This window comes from Dasypus novemcinctus, unplaced genomic scaffold, assembly GCF_030445035.2.
Source record: "Dasypus novemcinctus isolate mDasNov1 unplaced genomic scaffold, mDasNov1.1.hap2 H_4, whole genome shotgun sequence".
NCBI lineage: Eukaryota > Metazoa > Chordata > Mammalia > Cingulata > Dasypodidae > Dasypus > Dasypus novemcinctus.
In genome coordinates this window covers 175,177-196,101 of record NW_026688141.1, presented here as the reverse complement: position 1 = coordinate 196,101, position 20,925 = coordinate 175,177, and the positions used below count along the sequence as shown (strand labels likewise).

At 40.1% G+C, this 20,925-nt stretch overlaps 1 long non-coding RNA gene across 1 annotated transcript; it reads left to right on the top strand.

The window, feature by feature from the left end:
- Positions 1 to 1,476: 1,476 nt before the first annotated feature.
- Positions 1,477 to 20,012, top strand: LOC139436176 (uncharacterized). The gene is made up of 3 exons (XR_011648179.1): positions 1,477 to 1,543; positions 1,827 to 1,968; positions 19,843 to 20,012. It is a non-coding gene; the product is annotated as an uncharacterized lncRNA (long non-coding RNA).
- The last annotated feature ends 913 nt before the right edge of the window (positions 20,013 to 20,925 follow it).

The window sequence follows — 20,925 nt, the reverse complement described above, 5'->3', positions numbered from 1 at the left end:
CCACAGATCAGGACTCTGCACTTGCCACACAGAAGTGACTTTCTGCATCTCACCCAGTTGCCACAATCACATGCACACAACCACCCCCCTTTCCTTTTCTCGGACCTGAAGAGGAGGTACCTTCCTCCTGTATTCTCAGGTGTACTGGGGCCTCCCCTTTTAGAGAGCTGATCAGTCTCCCTCCTTATTTTAGAATTAGGCTTTTCCTGCACTATGCCCCTGGGGGTCTTACCCATCTGATGTGTTGTGCTCCTTGCTTCATTCTCATTGTCTCTCAAATGCACTGGTGCTCTGGTTCTTCCAGGAGGGCTCTGGTGAAGACCACAACCTCTTTCTGGACTAAAAGGGGAGTCCAGGGGCACCCAGGGCTGGGTTTAACCTGGGCCCTCCCAGCCTCCTCAGAGACATCCAAAAGGGGCAAACAATTGTTGCCACCTCTGATCTTCTCAGCGCAATCCTGGACAAGCCCCCAGAATTGTAGTAGCAGAGAAGTCAGGTGTATGTGGTGTTGAAGGCCAGGACACAAGAACTCTGAGAAGGAATTTGACTTATTATTTTTTTAAAGATTTATTTATTTATTTATTTCTCTCCCCTCCCCCCACCCCAGTTGTCTGTTCTCTGTCTATTTGTTGCATCTTCTTTGTCCACTTCTGTTGTTGTCAGTGGCATGGGAATCTGTGTTTCTTTTTATTGCATCATCTTGTTGTGTCAGATCTCTGTGTGTGCAGCACCATTCCTGGGCAGGCTGCACTTCCTTTTGTGCTGGGTGGCTCTTCTTACAGGGTGTGCTCCTTTGTGTGGGGCTCCCCTATGTGGAGGACACCCCTGCATCGCACGGCACTCCTTGTGCACATCAGCACTGCACATGGGCCAGCTCCACATGGTCAAGGAGGCCCTGGGTTTGAACTGCAGACCTCCTATGTGGTAGGTGGACACCCTAACCACTGGGCCAAGTCCACCACCTGGAAGTTGATTTATTTAGACCAGCCAGAATTGTTGGACTCCTGTCATAATAAAAACTGAGCCCCAAATAGAATTTTTTGGGTCCCTTTTGTACAGAGGAAATAAGAGTGGGAAGAAAAATTGTGCTTGTATGTATGCAAAAATATTTTTGTTAGTTTCTTCAAGTGTTTTGTCTGAGTATTGGATTGGTTATTTCCCCCAGGTAAGCTTGAATTAATGCATATCCCCCACATTCCAAGTCAGCGTTTAGCACTAACCCCCCCCCCACATTCCAGCTTATATCCTCCCTGAATATCCAAAGCCTACAGAGTTTATACTTCTCAATTGGCTTTCTAGGCATATTTGGAAATAAGTTTGGATTTGTGCACAGGTTATATTACATCTGCTGCTTTCAGCCCTCCATTTATAAAGGACTCCAGCAAGAGGACCGATACCCACCCTAGACTTACTGAAGCAATCCAATCAAAGACCCCAAATTGAATCCATTTCAAGTTCTCAAGCCCACAGGAATGAATTAGCTCCAAGAATATGTGATCTTTCCTGGGCTCCACATAAAGTTTCAAAGTGCCCCAACATGAAGGTCAGTTTCTTTCTCTTGCCTATAGTATTTTTGTTGATTGGCTTTATATTAAAACTCTTCTCTGACACTTAGAATTGGCTGTATTTAATTGATCAAATTTTCCCAGTTCTTCATCTCATTCTAGCCCTGGATATTTGGTATAATTTTTAAGATTGTACTATGTGTGTAATTGTTTTACCCTAAGAAAAAAGATTCTTTCCTAGTTCTCTGAGAATATTGATCTGTTCTGGTGTTTTGTTTTTTTTTTTGTTTTTTTTTTACACACTCCTTTCATTGCCTCTAGCTGTTTTACATGATATGCAAAATCTTGGAGGATGGTCACCTCAGAAAGGACTTTCTGAAGTCAGTATTTCCAGTCAAATGAGGACCAGAGACTCACAAAAAGGGCTCAGACCAGCCCCAATGAGCCCTGGAGAAAGGTACAGGTAAGACACCAGAAGCCTTTTTCACAACTCGGTGAAGCTTGAATTCCTGGCCTGCCAAAAATAGGCACCCTTTAGAAAACTGTTCCCTGCAACCCTAAGGGGGTATTGTGCCTTTAAGCTTTAACTGCCTTCCTCCATGTCAGCAGTGGGGTTGAGTCAATGGCAGTGGCTGTCCTTGTCTGGGTTAGCTAAAACAGCAGTTCAGAACTGGAACTCAGTAATCAAAACTTGCTGATCAAAAGATATGCTCAACCCCACCATTCTCGGGGTAGACTTCCATGTTCCTCTCCACCCACAACAGCCAGCCAGGGACTAGATCCTAAGATAGCCCATATCATGAATGGGGGATGGGTGCCAGCTGTAAGTATAGACTGAGCTACGCAGTATTTTTTAAACTTGATAAAAATTGTAATTAGACTGTGTAGTGTTCTTTTTTAACAAATCAATTTTATTTATACATATTAATAAAGCTTACAATTCACACAAAGTAAAAAAACAGTGGAATTTGGTATGATCACATAGTTGTGCATGCTTCACTTCAATCATTATTGGAGTATTTCTATTATTTCAGTAATAATAAAAAACAAACAGGAAAATTGCTCACCTCTCAACCTCTCTATGATTCCCCTGCTGTTCGTAGTTGCTATTTCTGGCTACTCTTGCAAAATTATTTATTAGTTCATTAAGTTGTTTTTTTGAGATGTATTCACATACGCTATGATCTATCCAAAGTGTATAATCAATGGCTTTTATTATAATCATAATGTTGTACACACAGTTTTTAGCACAATTTCTCAGCCTTTTCTATACACCATTCTCTGGATGCTGTATAACGCTCCTTTGGCTTCCTGAGCTCCAGAACAGCTGTTACAGACAGTTTCTGACTCTTCACTAGCTCTTTTGGAAGAGAAGTGAGTCCTGAATCTCCCTGCTCTGCCATCTTCCTGGAAATTCCCTTGCTAGTGTAAATATCTTTGGTATACATGGAACAAGATAACCTAGTACACATCTTCCTGACCAAACATGGAGAAAAGTTTTATATATTTTCCCACATGGAAAATAAGCAATCCAATATGATCTAAAGTTAGGTTAAGATTAGATCCAGAAAACCATCTTGAGTGTCTCTCTATTTGTATTTTTTTACCCTTTAAGGAGGTCATATAAGCATCAGCACATTGCCATTTTACAAGAGTCCATTAGTCTGAGAAAGAAGAAAGCATTCCTATTTAAATGATGTAACAAATCATGTATATTACTCCCAATTAAGTATGTTGAGTTTCCATTTTAAATATAACCTGAATATTGACTAAATCATGTTATATAAGTTTATCGTATTGGGGAAAGAGATAATGCAGGCATTACACATGCAAGTGGGATACTTGTCATTGAATGAATATCTAATTTAGTGATTTTCTTTGTTACATCAGTAAAAGTATCATTATTGGAGTCACTTTTAAGCTCTCAGTCTTTGACTATGGGAGTCCCATCTCTATTGTCTGAATCTAACCTGATTGATTGGTTATATACAACCAATATATACAACCAGTCTTGTATACAGCCAATTTTGGCCCTGTCTTATTACAGTTTTCTTGCATAAAGAAGAGTTTATAGCCACCAAATTATAAGTTGTGAAAATGTAGTTAAAGCTTCAAATAAAGTGTCCCAATGCCAAATACATTTAACTTACTGATCTGTAACAAGGGCTGACTAATTTTTAACAGGATACCAAATCTTTTTATTAAACATTTACCTCTTTTTTTGGCCAGTGATCACTTTTGCCTGAATGGAACACTATTTTAGGTCCATATTTTTTTTTAAATGAAAATAAGCTTTATTACATCAAGTAATAAATACATACAAAGATGCAAACAGTTTCAGTCATTTTTTCCCAGACATTTTGATCAACTTACAGGAAACACAAAACTGAAAACTACACAGTCTCAGTATGAAAATTTTTGGGGATCCTTGTTCGGTATGATAGATTGCTCTTCTGTATTTATAACTTGTGCACTTTTTATTTGACTTCAAAGCACTAATAGTCATGCAAATGCTTAAGCAAAAAGTTATATTAAGCAGAATCTACACTGTATTGCCAAACTGGGACTGGCTACTAAGAAAAGCGTGCTGTCAGTATTTGCTAAAAACAGAATCCTTAGAGTTGTATTAGCTTATGAAAATAACAACTTAGGTAACATAAATATATTCAAGAGAAGATTAAAGTGAGATACTGGTATCTTGGAGGCAAACTATAGTTTGATGTAAGATAGGTAACTTTTCCATGTATTATTTTTTTAATCAATGCTTAAAAAAATACCCGGGTACTTCCTAACTACTTAAAACACAAATCCTAATCAACTGCAAAATCTTTTCTCAATCTTAGTCGGTAGGTTCAGAGCCTAATGAACCATGAAAACAAACTGTTAACATTTTGAAAACAAAAGAGTTACATCTGAACAGGTAGATGAACTGTAACTTCTCATCTTGTAAAGATGGAAAGCCTTCAAAACTAACGAGGTGGCTAGGATCTGGCATTCTGTTCTGTTTTGGCCAAGCACTCCCGAACCAGTCCTCTAGCATGAATGATGCCTCGTTTCAATCTCTTCATGGCGCTCTTGCTCCCTGCGTAGGTGGGTCTGATCTCTTTCCCCAGCTCTTTGATGATGGCCAGCAGCTCAGCATATTTGCTTTGGGGCACCTGGCTCTTCCCAGTTCCCTGGGTGTAGCCAAGGGATGGCTGCCATAGTCACTCAGCAGCTGGTGGTACTGCGAGGATGTCGCATACTGGTAGAAGGAGAGTGGACACTTCCAGCCGCGTTGAGGGAGGCGGCGGGCATGTGCGCATTCAAGTTCAGTTTGTAAGGCATCCCCGCGGGTGGCGGGGCGCAGGGCGTGCGGGGCCGGCCCGCGGTGGTGGCTGTGGCAGCAGTAAGGCGGTGAGGGGGCGCTGCGCCCGTGGCCCCTGCACCCTCTGTGCGCCCGCTGGGCTCCCGCGCACTTTTTGTTGGCAGCGGCTTGGGCCGCACCGGCAAATATCTAGGTCTGTCTTTATCATCTAGATTTTGGAAAACCCAGCAATCAGTTAAATTTATAATGCTAGAAACCCTATAAATAACTGGAGTTGAGCTAGATCTAACCTTAGGGAAGTAGCAGTGATTAATAGTGATATAGCCTGTGCATAAATTCAAAATTGTTTCCCAGTGTACCTGGTCCCCAAAATAGCCAAATAAGTAATATAGGCCCTACAGTCTTTGAATGATCAGATACGATGTGAGACTAAATGTGTATTTAGGGCTGCCTCCAGATGAGATATGGAAGATACGCTAATCCAAGCTGCCTTGGATGTGGAGAATATGTAACTCGCCTGGAGGAAATAACCTATCTGATACTAAGATCAAACACTGAAGAACCTAACCAGAGGTCTGTTTGCCATCACTGTTAGTCTCCCTAATCCTATATCCTCTGTATAAAAGGGTCTGAAAAAAGCTATTCGGGCCTCGGTTTTTATTAGGACAAGAGTCCACTGAGCCCAGCCGGTTGAAATAAACCAACTTCCTTCTCGGTACTCTCGTGTCCTGGCCTTCGATACCTCGCACACCTGATTTCTCTACAACAATAGCATTGCTTTTTAAATTTTTAAAATCACTTAATAAGTTGTTTCTTTGTAAATCAATCAATAATATTTTACACCATGCTTTAAAATTTAGGTAATCAAGACCACATTAATAATCCATAGGCATTTAGAATGAGATTCCATTTGCTCAGTTTTGCATTGTAAGCAGCATAATCACTGCAAAGATATACTCTGAATGTATATTTAATTATCTCATTTATACTAACTCTTCTAAGAAAGGATGTATTCTGTTTAGCTCTAGCTGGAGGTATCAAATTAAAAATTAATTAAGCTTTACTGTATTTGAGAATAGCTTTGGCTTAATTACCAATACCTTCAGCCATTTGTTTTATATTTACATACGTATACATGGGTAAGTCATATGTGGATGTGTTTATTGTTTTTATGAAGTCTATCTATAACAATCTACTGCTAATAACAGACACACTATTGACCCGACCCGCGGATCAGTAGAACCAAGACCTGAGGGAGGGATTGGGAATGAAAAGGGACAAGAGACACAAAGAATGGAGACAAGACAGGATTCTGATCAAGTCTTGTTTATTGAGGGTCAATCAGGGGTATTTATAGCTAGGGATGAATGAGGTGGTACATACTGATGACAACACATGTGTCAGTAAGTGATTGATTAACTAGATTTTGATTCTCCTGCCACACGCATGTGCAGATGGTTATTTGGCAACGTCAGCGGAAAGACTTTCGTGCTCTTTAGGGAGTGCCCAATTGGAGCCCGGGGGAGTGGTGTAAGAACAGAAACTTAATTGCTTCAGCGAGGGTGGGGAAATGGAAACTTAACCCAGTTAGTATCTAAAAATAGCACTTAGCAACAAGATGGCCAATACAACACCTGTGCCAGAGGCAGCTTCCCACACACTATGTTGCTGTTTAAAATTGGCCCTCAGTTCTGTTCTAAACTCATAGTTCAGTTTATTTTATTGCCCTCAACCTGTCATAACCAGAAGCAAAACACTGGAACTTTAAATTAAAACTCAACTCCACTTATCTAAAGGTTTGTTTATTCATACTATTTTGCTGAAGGACTCATACATATATATAAATCAATAAGTTAATCTATGCAGTTTGACAGCAATATTAGAATCCCATGACCCTGTAATTAATTCTTGAAGTGATGTATATTTTCTGGATAATTTAGAGAAATGTTGACCTTTCCAGCTATTTTTTAAAAAATGAACAGTTCTTCCTTTTAACTAATTTATGGATTAATCCTTCTGAATTCACTTGTTTCTGAAACTGGTCTTAAGTAAAGTTCTGATGTCTAGGCAATTAATAGAGACTGTGTAATCCTGTCTAAGAAGACACTTCAAAGTGAATTAAACTGGTTTTCACTTGAGAGAAACAAACAATTCCCACCAAATCCTGAAAATGTCACATTGGACCTCCCAGGACAACTCCGCATTTTACTGCAGAGCTTTAAAAAAGTTGTATTGGCTCTTCTGAAAGACTCTCAATGGACAATATCATCACCACCTATACCTGGAGAACAAGTAGTACATTTTTTACTTCAGTAGCAGAGAATATAACTACCAATTTCTATTTATCTGTAAAGAATATCTTTTAAAGATTTTTTTCTCTGCCCTTCCCGCCCCCCGCCCCCAGTCATTTGTTCTCTGTGTCCATTTGCTGTGTTCTTGTTTTTGTCTGCTTCTGTTGTCAGCGGCTTGGGAATCTGTGTCTCTTTTTGTTGCATCATCTTGCTGCATCAGCTCTCCATGTGTGTGATGCCATCCCTGGGCAGGCTGCACATTCTTTCACGCTGGGCAGCTCTCCTTATGGGGCACACTCCTTGCACATGGGGCTCCCCTACACAGGGGACACTCCTGTGTGGCACAGCACTCCTTGTGCACATCAGCACTGCACGTGGGCCAGCTCCACACAGGTCAAGGAGGTCCGGGGTTTGAACTGTGGACCTCCCATGTGGTAGACAGACACCCTAGCCACTGGGCCAAGTCTGCTTCCCTGTAAAGAATATTTTAAGAGACTCTGAAAGAGCAGAGTAAGGATGAGAAGATGTAAGAGTATCTAAAATTTAAATAATAAATCTCTCTCACAAAATTTATCTCCTTAAAAGAAATGTACTAAATAATGTATATGTGAATACCCTACTTATATTTTGAAAAATCAGTTATTTTTATTTAAGTGAAGGTAGAAATGAATTAAAATATGAAGGATAGAGTTAAAAAACCAGCTATATAACCAATTCAAATTACATTAAAACCCAAACATGAACTATAAACAGAAGTGAAATTTTCTTAAAAGTAAGTGAATATTCACTAAACCCATCCCCTGCCCTAGTAGGTAAATTATATTGAGAAGAATTCTACATGAACTGAGATACTTTTAAGCTTAAATATGTATGAAAACATAAAAATAAATTTAATGTTGCCAAAATAACAAGCTATATAGCCAATTCAAATTACATTAAAACCCAAATATGAACTATAAAGAGAAGTGAAATTTTCCTAAAATGAAATGAATATTCACTAAACCATATCCCCTCCCCAAGTAGGTAAATTACATTAAGGCGAAGAATTCTACATGGACTGAGATACTTTTACACTTCAATATGTATAAAAACATAAAAATAAATTTAATGTTGCAAAAATAACTATCTGAGTTTTTAGAGTTACATAGTTAGAAATATATAATTCTACTCTTACAAACAAGTCAATTAGGAGAAATAAGTTAGCATAATCATTTGAACTAGCTGCCTACATATTGGGCAGGCCTTATTTTGTTTTTTGTGGGTTTTTTTTTAGCTTTTTTGAACATGTAAAACAAGCCATAAGATGTCCTTTTTTGTCATGGATGATACAGTCAATTTTAGGTCACAAGGTTCAATGGCACAAAGATGGAAACTAGATTCCATGCATTTTTCTTTATCTTGTGATTCATTCCTCTCAAACTCTTGGACAGCTTTAATTTTTTTTAATTTTTAAAGAAGCTTTAGATTATATAAATGTTTAATAAAAAATATAGGGGATTCCCATATTCCCCAACCCCTCACCCTAACCCTCCCACACTTTCCCACATTGACATCTTTCATTAGTGTGGTAAATTTGCTACAATTGATAAACACATATTGAAGCATTGTTATTAACAATGTACTATAGTTTCTATTATAGCTTACACTCTGCCTTACCCAATTTTATAGGTTATGACCAAATGTAATGGCCTATACCTGTCATTGCAATGTCATGCAGGACAATTCCAATGCCCCAAATGTCCCCATATTATATCTATTCTTCCCTCTCCCTCACCTCAGAACCTCTGGTGGCCACTACCTTTACATCAATGATAAAAGTTCTTCCATTGCTAGAATAATATTAAATCTATAATAGAATAATACTAAGTCTACTTTAGTCCATTGTTCACTCCCCAGTCTTGAGAATTTCAGGATGGTGATCCCACTGCTTCTACTTGAGAGGGGGCTTAAATCCCAATGGGCAGATGGCTGACATCTTCTTACTGGTATAAATGTTGCTACTAGAAATTGATGGCTGAGAATAGCCCTCATTTTCTTGGGATTGGGAGGCTTGTGTGATTTTATTCTTTTCCTCTATGTCATTTTTCTGAAATCAGGAACATTAAAGTCCTCTTCTACATGTGTTGAGTTTTCTAGTATGGCTTTCCCAGGTATTTTCCCTTTATCATTTCCTTTATCTTCAGGAAGCCAATTCTCACATCTGTTGTAATGCATTTCCACAAGGGGAGGATACATTTCATTGCATGAAGTACATTTCCCACAGAGAGCTAAGGAAATTTCAGGATCTTCTTCAGATGAGTCTGTATCACTCTCCCCTGCTTGATATACAGTAACTTGATAAACCTGATCATCTTCATATGAGAGTTCTTGTCCTTCTTCACTAATCTTCTGAATCAAGAGATTCAACTTCAAATTATACACTGAATTGATCTGAAACTGAATCCTGATTCAACCAATCACCAGAATGTTCACTTAAACCAGTATCAACATCCAGATTTGATAGTCTCCATTGATTCACTCCTACAGAATCTTTTACACCTTATCTTCCTTATTATAGAGCAAGACTTTCATCAGAGGAAAGGTAAATGCTAGCAGATTTGTGGTGCTTTCTCTGTTGTCCACCAGCTAAGTCTTCTGAATTTTCTGTCTCACTAATTACTCTCCTTTTAGATGAAGGTCTAAAAATCAAATTTGAGGATGAAGGTTTCTCCTCCTACACCTCTTGCACAGGGTCCCTTTGATGGCTGCCATCTTTTTTTTTTAAGATTTATTTTATTTATTTCTCTCCCCTTCCCCCTCCCCTGCCCCAGTTGTCTGTTCTCTGTGTCCATTTGCTGTGTGTTCTTTGTCTGCATCTGTTGTTTTCAGTGGCATGGGAATCTGTGTCTCTTTTTTGTTGCATCATCTTGTTGTGTCAGCTCTCCGTGCATGTGGCACCATTACTGGGCAGGCTGAACTTTCACACTGGTCGGCTTTCCTTATGGGGTGCTCTCCTTGTGATGGGGCTCCCCTATGCAGGGGCACCCCTGCGTGGGGCAGCACTCCTTGTGTGCATCAGTGCTGCACATGGGCCAGCTCCACATGGGTCAAGGAGGCCCGGGGTTTGAACCGCAGACCTCCCATGTGGTAGACGGACACCCTATCCACTGGACCAAGTCTGCTTCCTGATGGTTGCCATCTTGAAGGTGACGCCTGTTTTCACTTAGAGATGCACCTGAATCTGATGGTTCCTGCTGGTTGACTACTACCAACTTTCTGTAGACATTTTCCTGTGTTCTTTCACAGAGGAGCTTGGCACTACAAACAACTCCCCTAGAAGATAATTTAAACAATATATAATATATTATTGTTTCTCATCACTTGGTCATAATATAGTGACCAAGATAAAATATAATGTCTTTCATTGTGTGTGTTTTTGTGCACCAACAGACTTTAGCAACTTCAGTAATGATTGTTTTGTTCTAACCAGGGTCTCTGGTTCTGAAACAGGAATCTGTGAGGTGCTCATAGCATACCAGTAGATAGATAATTGTTGATATTGCACATTTGCCATGCAGGGTTTTTCATGCTTACAGTGGGATCTTTTGAGGCTCCCCAGTTCTGTTCATGGGGCACATGGAAGCCTGCGTGCCAATTTCACACCACTATTGTATTCCAACACATTAGGTTGGGAATAGGAGATCCCTTGAGGCAAAAGCATCAGAACCTGAGTCAGAGGCTCTGACCAGAAAAAGGCTCAGCTTCTTGCTCCATCCCCCTTCCAGTCACACAGGGCAACACAAGCCCCAAACAAAAGGAACAAAGGTTGCTAATAGCCATGCTCCCCCCTCTTCCCATCTGTCCTTTTGATAGTGGGAGGCCACTGGGGCTGGGAAGATAAGTATGGAGGCCCCCCCAAACTCCTGAGAGCCCATATGGATCAGAGCATTCTGCTTTGATGCCTTGAGAGACATGCTTGTTGTCTCTGCTAACTAAAAGGGAAGAAGATTAGAGCTCTTCTGTTTTACTTAAGCTCTTAGATGCTCTTATCTTTTTAAACAAAAGAAGCAGCATTTGGAAATGTACACACTCATCTTGTCTATTCTCCTGTATGTAGCCAGAAATGAAGCAGTTGCTTACAGATAATAAACTGCTTCTCAGTTTTACTACTGTGTGGTTAGACTGGTAAGAGGATGTGTCTGTCCCCTTGAAGCTGGCACATGGTCTGTATGAATGCCCAGAGCCTGGAGAAGCCCTGGGCTCCCACCCAGCTCTTCAGGATGACAGTGGCCCTCCATCCTGCCATCCTCCCCAGCCCAAGGCTGTGCTACTTATATGTCACCAGGTCCTTGTCTGGTCAGCACCAATGTGAAACACCCTTCTCCATTCTAAAAGATTCTAAAAAGGAATCTTGTGGCTCTTTTAATACTATTACTATGTAGCAAAAGTTTTCTCTTCCTTTCTAGCATGGTACTTTTTGTTTGGGTTTTGTTTTTGTGCTGAAATGACAGTTCTCTTTCTTGCTCAGTCAGCCTCACATCTGTTCTGTATAATATACCATGGCCAGACTCGGTACAGGCTCAGCACACCAGTGTCTTCCCAGCTCATGCCCATGATAAAACAGCCCACTCCCCTAATTGGCTGACAACCTTGTGGGTTTAAATTATGTGACACAGACAATTTTTCCAAATTGAGTACATTCAGTTGTTCATATGACCCTCATGGTATTCACGATATATGTAGGTTCACAACAGAAGATGATACATTATCAATATGATACCTAAATCATAGACTGCATATGTCATCATTTATAACAATGTAACTTCATCAAGAACTTCCCTCTGAAAGTTCTTTTTATCAGATTTGTGCTAACATGGGGTCAGGGACTGATTCCACAGGCATCATGTAGACCTCAGACAAGGTTGTTTTCAAGTACCATTTTTTAAAAGAAAATATTTATTTTGCCCCATAATGATAGCAATGTATGTAATCTCAGCCCAAGTTTAAATATTTTTAAGGTACTATGAACTTAGGGCAGCACTGGGCAGTTTAGCACTTGCTGAAATGTGTTCAGTGTTCAATTATATTTGTGCACATTTCTTTACTGTACAATAAGGAAAACAACATTTAATTTTCTAATTATCCAGAGAAAGTAATGTAAAACAACATTTTACTGAGAAATAAGACATTTTTCTTGTTGTTTTTCAGGGGGTTAGGATTGTTTTCTTTGCTCTATTTATTTTTAAAGTTCTTTTGCATTCTCCTTTTCATATATTTCCTTCATTTTACTGAAAGTTGTCCTTTATTCTTTAACCTTGATCTTTTTGTCTTCTAAAAATGCCATATTTGCTTAATGAAACCTCAGGGAAATGATAATGCCTCATACACACTGGATGTGTCACTTGTCTTTATTTTATTTGGTCATTAAATTTTTGTTTGGGGGAAGAGACATGCATGACAACTGCATGGCATATTCCACTTACTAGCTGCCTTCTCCACAAGTATGTCTGAAACATTTCTATAATTGTACAGAAGATGCAAGGAGTACATAGCTTCATTTATATCACAAAATCAAAGATTGGGTTATTTTTCTTTTAATGTTTACAACCTATTTTCTCCATTTATGGAGTGCTGCTTCAAGAACTATGTGGTATTACAGAAAAAGTTGGAGATTAGTTTGAGGACTGTTTATTGTTATACTCCTTGTCAATCCCCCACTGATTGAAAGAAAAATTGTTCCAGATAGCTTATCTTATCTTAGGATGTGGTCTTAGTTGGTATTTAAGAAAACCAGTCCATTCTTAGCTTTAAGCTTTCAATTTTATGAATAAATGCATACAGCAGGAATTTAGAAACTTAAATATGTGCTTAACTTATTGCAGTCATAGTTTCCTCATAAATTCTTTATCAGCTATTTCATGTGCATTAGAAATAACAAGCTGGGCTCCAGTCTTGTGAAGCTGCTGCTGGTTATAGAAGGATGTGCAGATGCTACCAAGTGTGGCATCTGGACTTCACACTGTCATGAAGCCTGAGACAGGGGAAAGGAACTGAAATAAAATCATTGCCTTTGTAAACATGGGAACCTTTACTCAGCCTTATAAGGTGGGAAGGGAAAGCTAATATTAAAAATCAGCCTTGAAGGGTGGGTGCAACACCATGTGCTTTGTTAGGTGGTTTGGTGAACATTTTTGCATGTGGGTCTTTCTCTTTTTACAGAGTAGATCAAGGTCCAGCCAAGTTGACTATAAAGGAAGTTAGATATCCCATTAAATTGCTATGAATTAGGAATGTCACATTGGAGATCGCATCCACCCTACATTATTCAGAGCAGCAGCAGCTGTTTGCTGAGGGAGAAGGTTCTGTGGTGTCCTCATCACCTGCCACCTTGAAAGGCTGCTGCCTGCTCCTCTTTCGACAAAACTGCCACATCCAGCCCTTCCATTCCTCCCCAGTGTGCTTTGCTTTTAGAGTAGAAATTCACAGAATGAATTCCAGCTCTTCATTTGCATGGTTGTGGCATTGACTGAGCCTCAACTTCAGGGTCACAGTGGTCAGGAGGCACTGGTGGCTGTCCTGAGTGCAGTGGCCCTCACTGAGCACCTGCCATCCAGTCTTCAGTCCCTAAGTGTTGCTGCTGGTGAACCAGAGCTGAGTCTAAGCACTTCACTCATCACACTGCATAGGACAGACACAGGATTTGAGTCCACATCTGGGAGCCCAGTGTCTGGAATTTCCCTTCCTGGGTGTTTCTCAGTCAGCTAATTAAAGTATTTAGAGCAAGCATGCCTATTTTAAATAAGCAGCATTTCTAATATTCATTGTGCTCTTCTAGTATACATAGTATTAACTATAGTCCTTTGAGAAACATGTATCTGCTGTTCACATCTTTTTACAGCTACTTAAAAAGATAATCAGCTGTGCCAAAAATAGGGTGTTTTTGCTTTCACTTATTTTTTTTAGAAGTTTAGGTATTGTTTGTTTAGTTTTTTAGTCAAAAGTGTATTCAAATCAAGTTCTGGAAATATAAAATTACTGCCTTATATTACCTAATATAAAGGCATTCCATGAAGTTTGAAACAAGCTAAAAGGACACTGAAGTTCTTCCTTATAAAACTTCAATAATTTTCCTGATGAAATTAAAGAGTGTGGTTGAAAACAGTTGTTCATCCAACTTTTTCTTTCTGGGGAAATGTGGTCTCTTCCCTTTACACGTTTAGAAAAAGGGTCATATTTAAGTAGGTTGGTAACGTTGTGGCTGTGGTTAGGAGACACCAGTGCATGAGCCTGCCTGTCAGCCTGCAATAAACATAGCCTTGCTCCTTTCTGAGTGATTTAAACTACACAGAAGTCCATTAGAAGGCTCTCTGCAACCACTGGGCTTCTGCCTTCTCTTCTAAAACTGCATGACCCTGTATAAATAGCACTTATTTTGTTTGTCACTGACATAAGGGAGGTTGAATGGGAGGCTGGGTCATGACAAGACTGGGAATCTTAGGGCACAGAATATGCAGAGAGCTTTGTGGTGATCATGGTGTTTGTATGTCAGGGGCACTGTGGACCTCTGTTTAGGCAAGAGGTTCCTGGGAACCTGAGTCCTGCACCCTCTCCCCCATCACTTCCACCTGCACACACATCTGTGGCTCAGTGACACCCCGCAAGTGGGGTCTGGGGTTGGTGTGCTGCTCTGCCAGCTACTTCAGGGGTAACTCCTCTCCTGTCTGCCTCTCCTTCACACAGAGAACCTGCAATTTTGGAGGATTTGACCTGACAAACCATTCTCTGCACATGGGCAGTAGTAATGCCTCCCCAGTGGTGAGTGCAGTCAGAAAGAGACCATTGGTTTATACCGGAGGGATGTGGTTCGCAAGGGCTTGAGCTTGGTGCTTAGAGAATAGAGGCCCTGTGAGCAGGTGGTCCTTTATGGCCCTCAGGCTCTTCCCTGCTCCATGGGGGAAAATGAGAGCTCCCCCAGCCTGGTCTTCTCCCTGGAGGCAGCCACTTCCCCAGGTGCTTTTATCACTCTCCTTACACAGTGGATCCAGGTGCCTTTGGTTTGTGCAGAGAACACCAAATGGAGCATGGCTGAATGGAGACTGAGATTTCCCACCAAGTCTCTGGGCTCCTGTGGCCTCTCTGCTGCCTTTATGGTCCAGTCCCCACTCACAGGGGGTTCTGCTTCTGGACCTCAGCCCCAGAGGCTGCTGGGTGCCCAGCTTGCTCCCTAAAGGCCACTCTCTCAGGGCCCAAGTGTTTAGGTGAGCTTTCTGTGCAGCTTTGGAAAAACATGCATTTTGTCACAAAACTGAAATTTAGATTACCTGCTTTATATTTGTTAGCATCATATATGACACAAGAAGAGTTTGAGAAATTCCTGGGAGAAAAACTATTTTATTTGGATGTCAAATTTTATTACTTTGTAAACCCATAATTTTATGTAGTGATGCTTTTAAAAAATGAGAGAAAGTATGATTTTTTGTTCCTTTCTCAGGAGAAAGTTTTTTTTTAAAGGAAAACAAAATGAGTGCTGAACACAGTCTGCCTTTTCAGACTAGGAAATTCAAACCTAGAAGAGCCAATACCCTTGGTCACCTGATGCTGGCTTTGCTGACTTGCTTTTTGTTCTCCTAGGAAGGGTTACCTGGATATTATTCCATATAAACCACTGTTTATATGACTGATGAAGTGCAGTCCCCTTGGGATTTTTGTTGTTGTTTTTGTTGTCTGTTTGAGGTACCAAGGCCAGGGTTTGAACCAGAGACCTCATATGTGGGAAGCTGGAGCTCAAACATTGAGCCACATAGGCTTCACTGAATTGATTTTTTCTTTTGTTTTTCTTGTTTGTTTTTCTTAATTTTTTAGGAGGCATGAGGCAACTGAATCCAGGATCTCCAATGTGAGAAGTGGACACTCAACCACCTGAGCCACATCTGCTCCTAATAGTGTTATTTAAACTAAGGGTTTTATCTTGATGTCTAGAGAAAGTATGGAAAATCGGCTTTTGAGGAAGATAACAAAAGCATAAAAACAAAATTGTAAATATAGATAAAAGCACAAGGGTGTCAATTAAACAAAGGAATTTTGGTGTAATGAAATAAATTATTTTGACACATCTTCACCTTGTCCTGACTTAGTCATTTTGAGCAACCACCTGAGTTAACACTTCCCTGGGTATAACCACAACTAGCAACACCTGCACCTTCACAGGTATGGATGATAAGAGCTAACCTCAGCTTCTATGATCAGCCTCTGCCACTTCTTTTGAATTGCCCCCTTGCCACTGCAGCTCTTTCCTGCTGCATAATTTATTTGCAAGACATCAATTTCCATATGGCTTGGATGATAAGAAGCTGCTCCCAGCTTCTCCACATGGCCTTAGTCACATCTGCTTTTTGTACCATATATTGTGAAACTGCCAGGCCCAGGATCCATTGGATCCTTCCCATCTGGGTCACAGTAAAGACAAGTGCCTGGAATAAACATGTGCTCCAACCTGCCTTACCATGAACCCTCACAGGAACCTAGGCTAGGTAAGCTGGGACCTGCCATGCCAAGATTCTCCATTCTCCCCCTCCAGATTCTTTGATGTTATGAACCTCTCATTTCATGCAATCTTGCTGGGTATCTGTGTTTGTACCTCATCACTGAAAAAACTTCCCCATAATCTACAAAACACTTGGCTGAATGGGTTCTTGTTCCATGATCTTGGCAGTACCTGTCCACATCAGATACACACACAGTGTCAACTGCTTCTGGATTATTTTGGTTAATTTTAATTTTGAATCATGTACCATTTCATATACCCACCTTGGAAGTGACATTAGTTTTAGCTGCATGTGTTGTACTCAAGTCTCATTTCCTTCTAATTTGACAGCTATATGTGAAGTTATTAACACCTGATAAGTTTATTTCAAGTAGGTCAGAGATTGGTTTTTCATTGTTTTCTTTTCCAGAATATAATGTCATCAGTTTGCAGGTGGTGGGATGTTGTCGTTAGGTGGTAGAGGGTCAGTAAATCTTCAGTAACTTAAAAAAAAAAATCCCTGAGGATATTCCACTGATTTCCTACAATACTGAAAAAACCTCAATTCACTATCATTGGATCCTGTTTTAGTTAACCGAGGCTGATGAAAACAGTATTTCCCCAAATGAGTTGGCTTTTCCAAAGGGAGTTTATTGACTTGCAAGCTTACAGTTGTGAAGCTGAAAAAAGAGTCCAAATCAAGACATCTTCTGGCAATGCTCTCTCCTCAAAGATCAGCTGTGGGTGATCCTGGACTCTTCTGTCATATGGTAGATGGTGTCATCTGTCAGTCTCTGCTTTCTCCTCTGAACTCTGTTGCTTTCAGTTTCTGGTTTCTCTCTTAGCTTCTGAGCATTTCACTCTGAGCACCTGTGTCTGTCTCTTTCCATATGGACTCTAGTAAGAGGATTAAGTCCCACCCTGGGGCATGCCTTACAGAAGTAATCTAATCAAAGAGTCCCATTTACAATAGGTCCACTCCCACAGGAATGGATTGGCTCTAAGGACATGATTCTCTGGGCTCCATCCAGCATCAAACTGTTACAGATCCTCTCTAGTGAACTGTTCGCCATACATGGGCTGCCCTATAATTACCTCTTGTGGGATCAGTGGTGTTGCCTGATGGCATAGACCTCAGAGCCATGAGGACCAAAGGGAATGTTTTGGCCAAGACAGAACCAGTGAGTCAATATTTAAGCTTTAATTTGTATATCTCATGGATTTATTCTACCTTACCATAGGTGTTGGATGGTATGGGCAGTGGGTGATTTGCTGGATGGGAACCACTTGACACAAACTTTAAATATATATATATACATTTTTAAAAAGATACTTAGATTACATAAATGTTTATTGACACACTTTTTTATAACCTTTCCAGTGAAGTGAGTTTGAAGCTTGCTTGAGAGTTCAAAGGGTACTCCCTGCTTTGGAAAACCATTTTCTTTTTTTCCCCTACAGTTAAAGCATTCTTATTTTGACAAGAGAATGCCTCAACCCATTCTTAATACCTGTAAGCCATAAACTATATATAATTAAAATCCATTGAAAGAACTGGCTGGTAAAGCCCTTCAGCTGATGTTCAAATAGTCCAGGTGTGGGGGTTAAGGTTATGGAGATACATACATTAATAAATTTTGCCTAGTTTACAAGCCTGTCATGTATGAATCTGGTTACAGATTTTTTAAAGTACCTTATCAAAGACTGCCCACCAATATATTTCCTTGTCCTTTTTCATTTTTTGCATTCTGTAATGGGTAATTTCATGGAGTGCTCACATGTAGTTTCTTCTAGGGACTCTAGGGCAAACAGGGCACCATCCAGCACTTCCTAGATTCTATCCCCAGAATTTAATTGGTGACCCTACTGACTCTATTTTTCTTTTTCAAATACAAAAACACTTTCCTAACTGTGAGCTAACTCATTTGGAGAGGGCTTATGAGGGACATTGTATAAGGAAACTGTTTTGTTGTCTCCACATATTGTTGAGCTGCTAGGTTGGCATTTTTCTTCTAAGTTTTGTGAGTGTGAGCTTCCACTTTTATCACAGCATTTTTTCTTTGTTTTACCTTTTCCTTAGGTGATAGAAATACATCTATTATTTCAGATATTTACCATTTTTTATTTGTTTCCTAATGGCTTCAGGGAGTCCATTTGTTTTCATAAACTTCCCAAATCATGAATTACTCCAAACACATACCTACGGTCAGTATAAATATTGTGATTTCCTTTTAGCTAAATGACTGCCTCTATTTAAAAGTTTTACCACAGCTCACTAGGGCATGGTGAGGCTAGGGGCTTGTTGACCAGTAATTGCTTCTACTGTAGTGGTTACTTCATAGTCTGCCTCATAATTATCTGTTTCTGTTTATGGTAAGACACATCTTAAAATTTGATCTAACCCAGGTTTAGCAAGGATTTTTATGTTGTTGTTTGTTTTGTTTTGTGTGTGTGTGTTTTGCTTTGTTTTGCCTTATTTTTGGTAAATCTGGCCCTGGGGATAATAATTGAGAAACAGGAACCTCACAATCTTGAGAATCATCTTTTTCAGGCATGGACAACAGAGTACTGGATTTAAAGTATCACAGTAGAGGATTTGGATATTTTAAGGAGTGAGCAGTATGATTTCAAAAAAGGTCAGTCTGTGAGTTGACATATGCTAGGTTTTTCTTGAGATTAGCAACCAGCAAATCATGAGCTCTATTAACTAAAAAGTACGCCCCCTGCCCAAGTCAGCTGACACCTCATGTAATGTTGCAACCGCAGCTACTATCCTTTCATGGCTGAGTATGGTATAACTTCTGCATCCAATTACAGACTGGAATATTTTATAGCTTTTTCCCTTTGGAAACTGTGGCACAGAGGTCTCACAAGGAGAGACATACTCTTTCCATGGCTATGCTTGCAACCGAAGGAATGTGGTAATAAAGAGTTCCCAGTAAACAGGAGGAAGCTGTTAAAGACTAAAAGAAAAGATGAGCACATACGTTTTGTAGTAAATTGAACACTTAGACTTTGTACCTTGAGATAAGATTTTTTTAAGTTCCTTAGACTATGAGTAATGCTGATAGTTAACTGCATGTTGCTGCTTGTTCTCATGTAGACGGGTATATATAGAGTGTCTTGTAAACAAAAAGTTGTCTGATGAGTCTCTACTCACAGACCCCCTGATCCCAGCTCTCTCTCTCTTTCTTTCATTCTTCTTTTTCTCTTTCTTTCATTCCCAATAACATTCAGGCCCAAATCTCCAACAAATGGTGCCCAATGCAGAGCCCAAAGAAGTGAGTCTTCCAAAACAGTATTGGGACCCACGGAAAGGACTCCTATGAGGGTTGTAAATGACGTCCAAAGCAGTGTGACTCAAGTCTTCTTTTAGGTAAGTAACATTTCCACGAAGTCATCAGGGTAATGGGTATTCAAATGGGAAGTGTGGAAGAATATTTGCAAGTGTTAAAAACTTTGTTGAAAGCTAGTGGGGTGTCTGTAAAAAGTTGTGAGTTAATTGAATTGTTTGCTTTAATACAAAAGCATTGTGGTTGGTTTCAGCCTCAGGGGCATAATGTTTTAAATTTGAAACAGTGGAGATGTGTAATGAAAGCTTTACAGAGAGCATATCAAAGAGGGGAATCCATTCCTTTTATCTGTGTGAGCTTTGTGCCAGCAAATTACTGCCACCTTAGATCCTTTACAATCAGAGGAAGATGACAAAGAAGAAATTACTATATTTTCAAAACCCATAGACAAACAGAAAGTGGAGGGCCATTTGAAAGAAAGAAATTCTGAGCCAAAAGGCAGAGGAGAGTCTCCTGGCTTTATGCCTAGTCCTAGTACTAACCCTTTTATAGTTAAGAAAATACCTGTCTACTCTAATGAAATATGCAGTCTCCATATATCATCCAGGTCTTTATCCTAGCTTATATCCAGTTCAACCTAATGCACCTGTTGAGCCAGCAATTATGGCTGCCCCAGCATCAACACCTGGAATCTTTTCAGATATGGCAGATGCTTTACCCTATGTTAAAAAGATAGTTGTGGGTAGGAGGCAAGATGGTGTCTGAGTGAGTGCACCTTATAATCTCTCCTGCAAAGAAGCGGCTGAGTAGGGTTGGAGTCCTGCTAGACCAGGCTGTTTTGGGTGTTTGAAGGGAAGGAGGTGTCTGGATGTTGATTTGGTGGGATGGTGACAGAGGAGATTCTTGGAAGAGGTAGAATTTTGGGTCTCTTTCACGGAGGTTGCGGTTGTGAGTGGGACCCTTCCCCCTGGGGCTGGCTGCCCGGTGGTGGTGATTCCTGGAGGCTTTGCTTTGCTGGGGAGTTCCC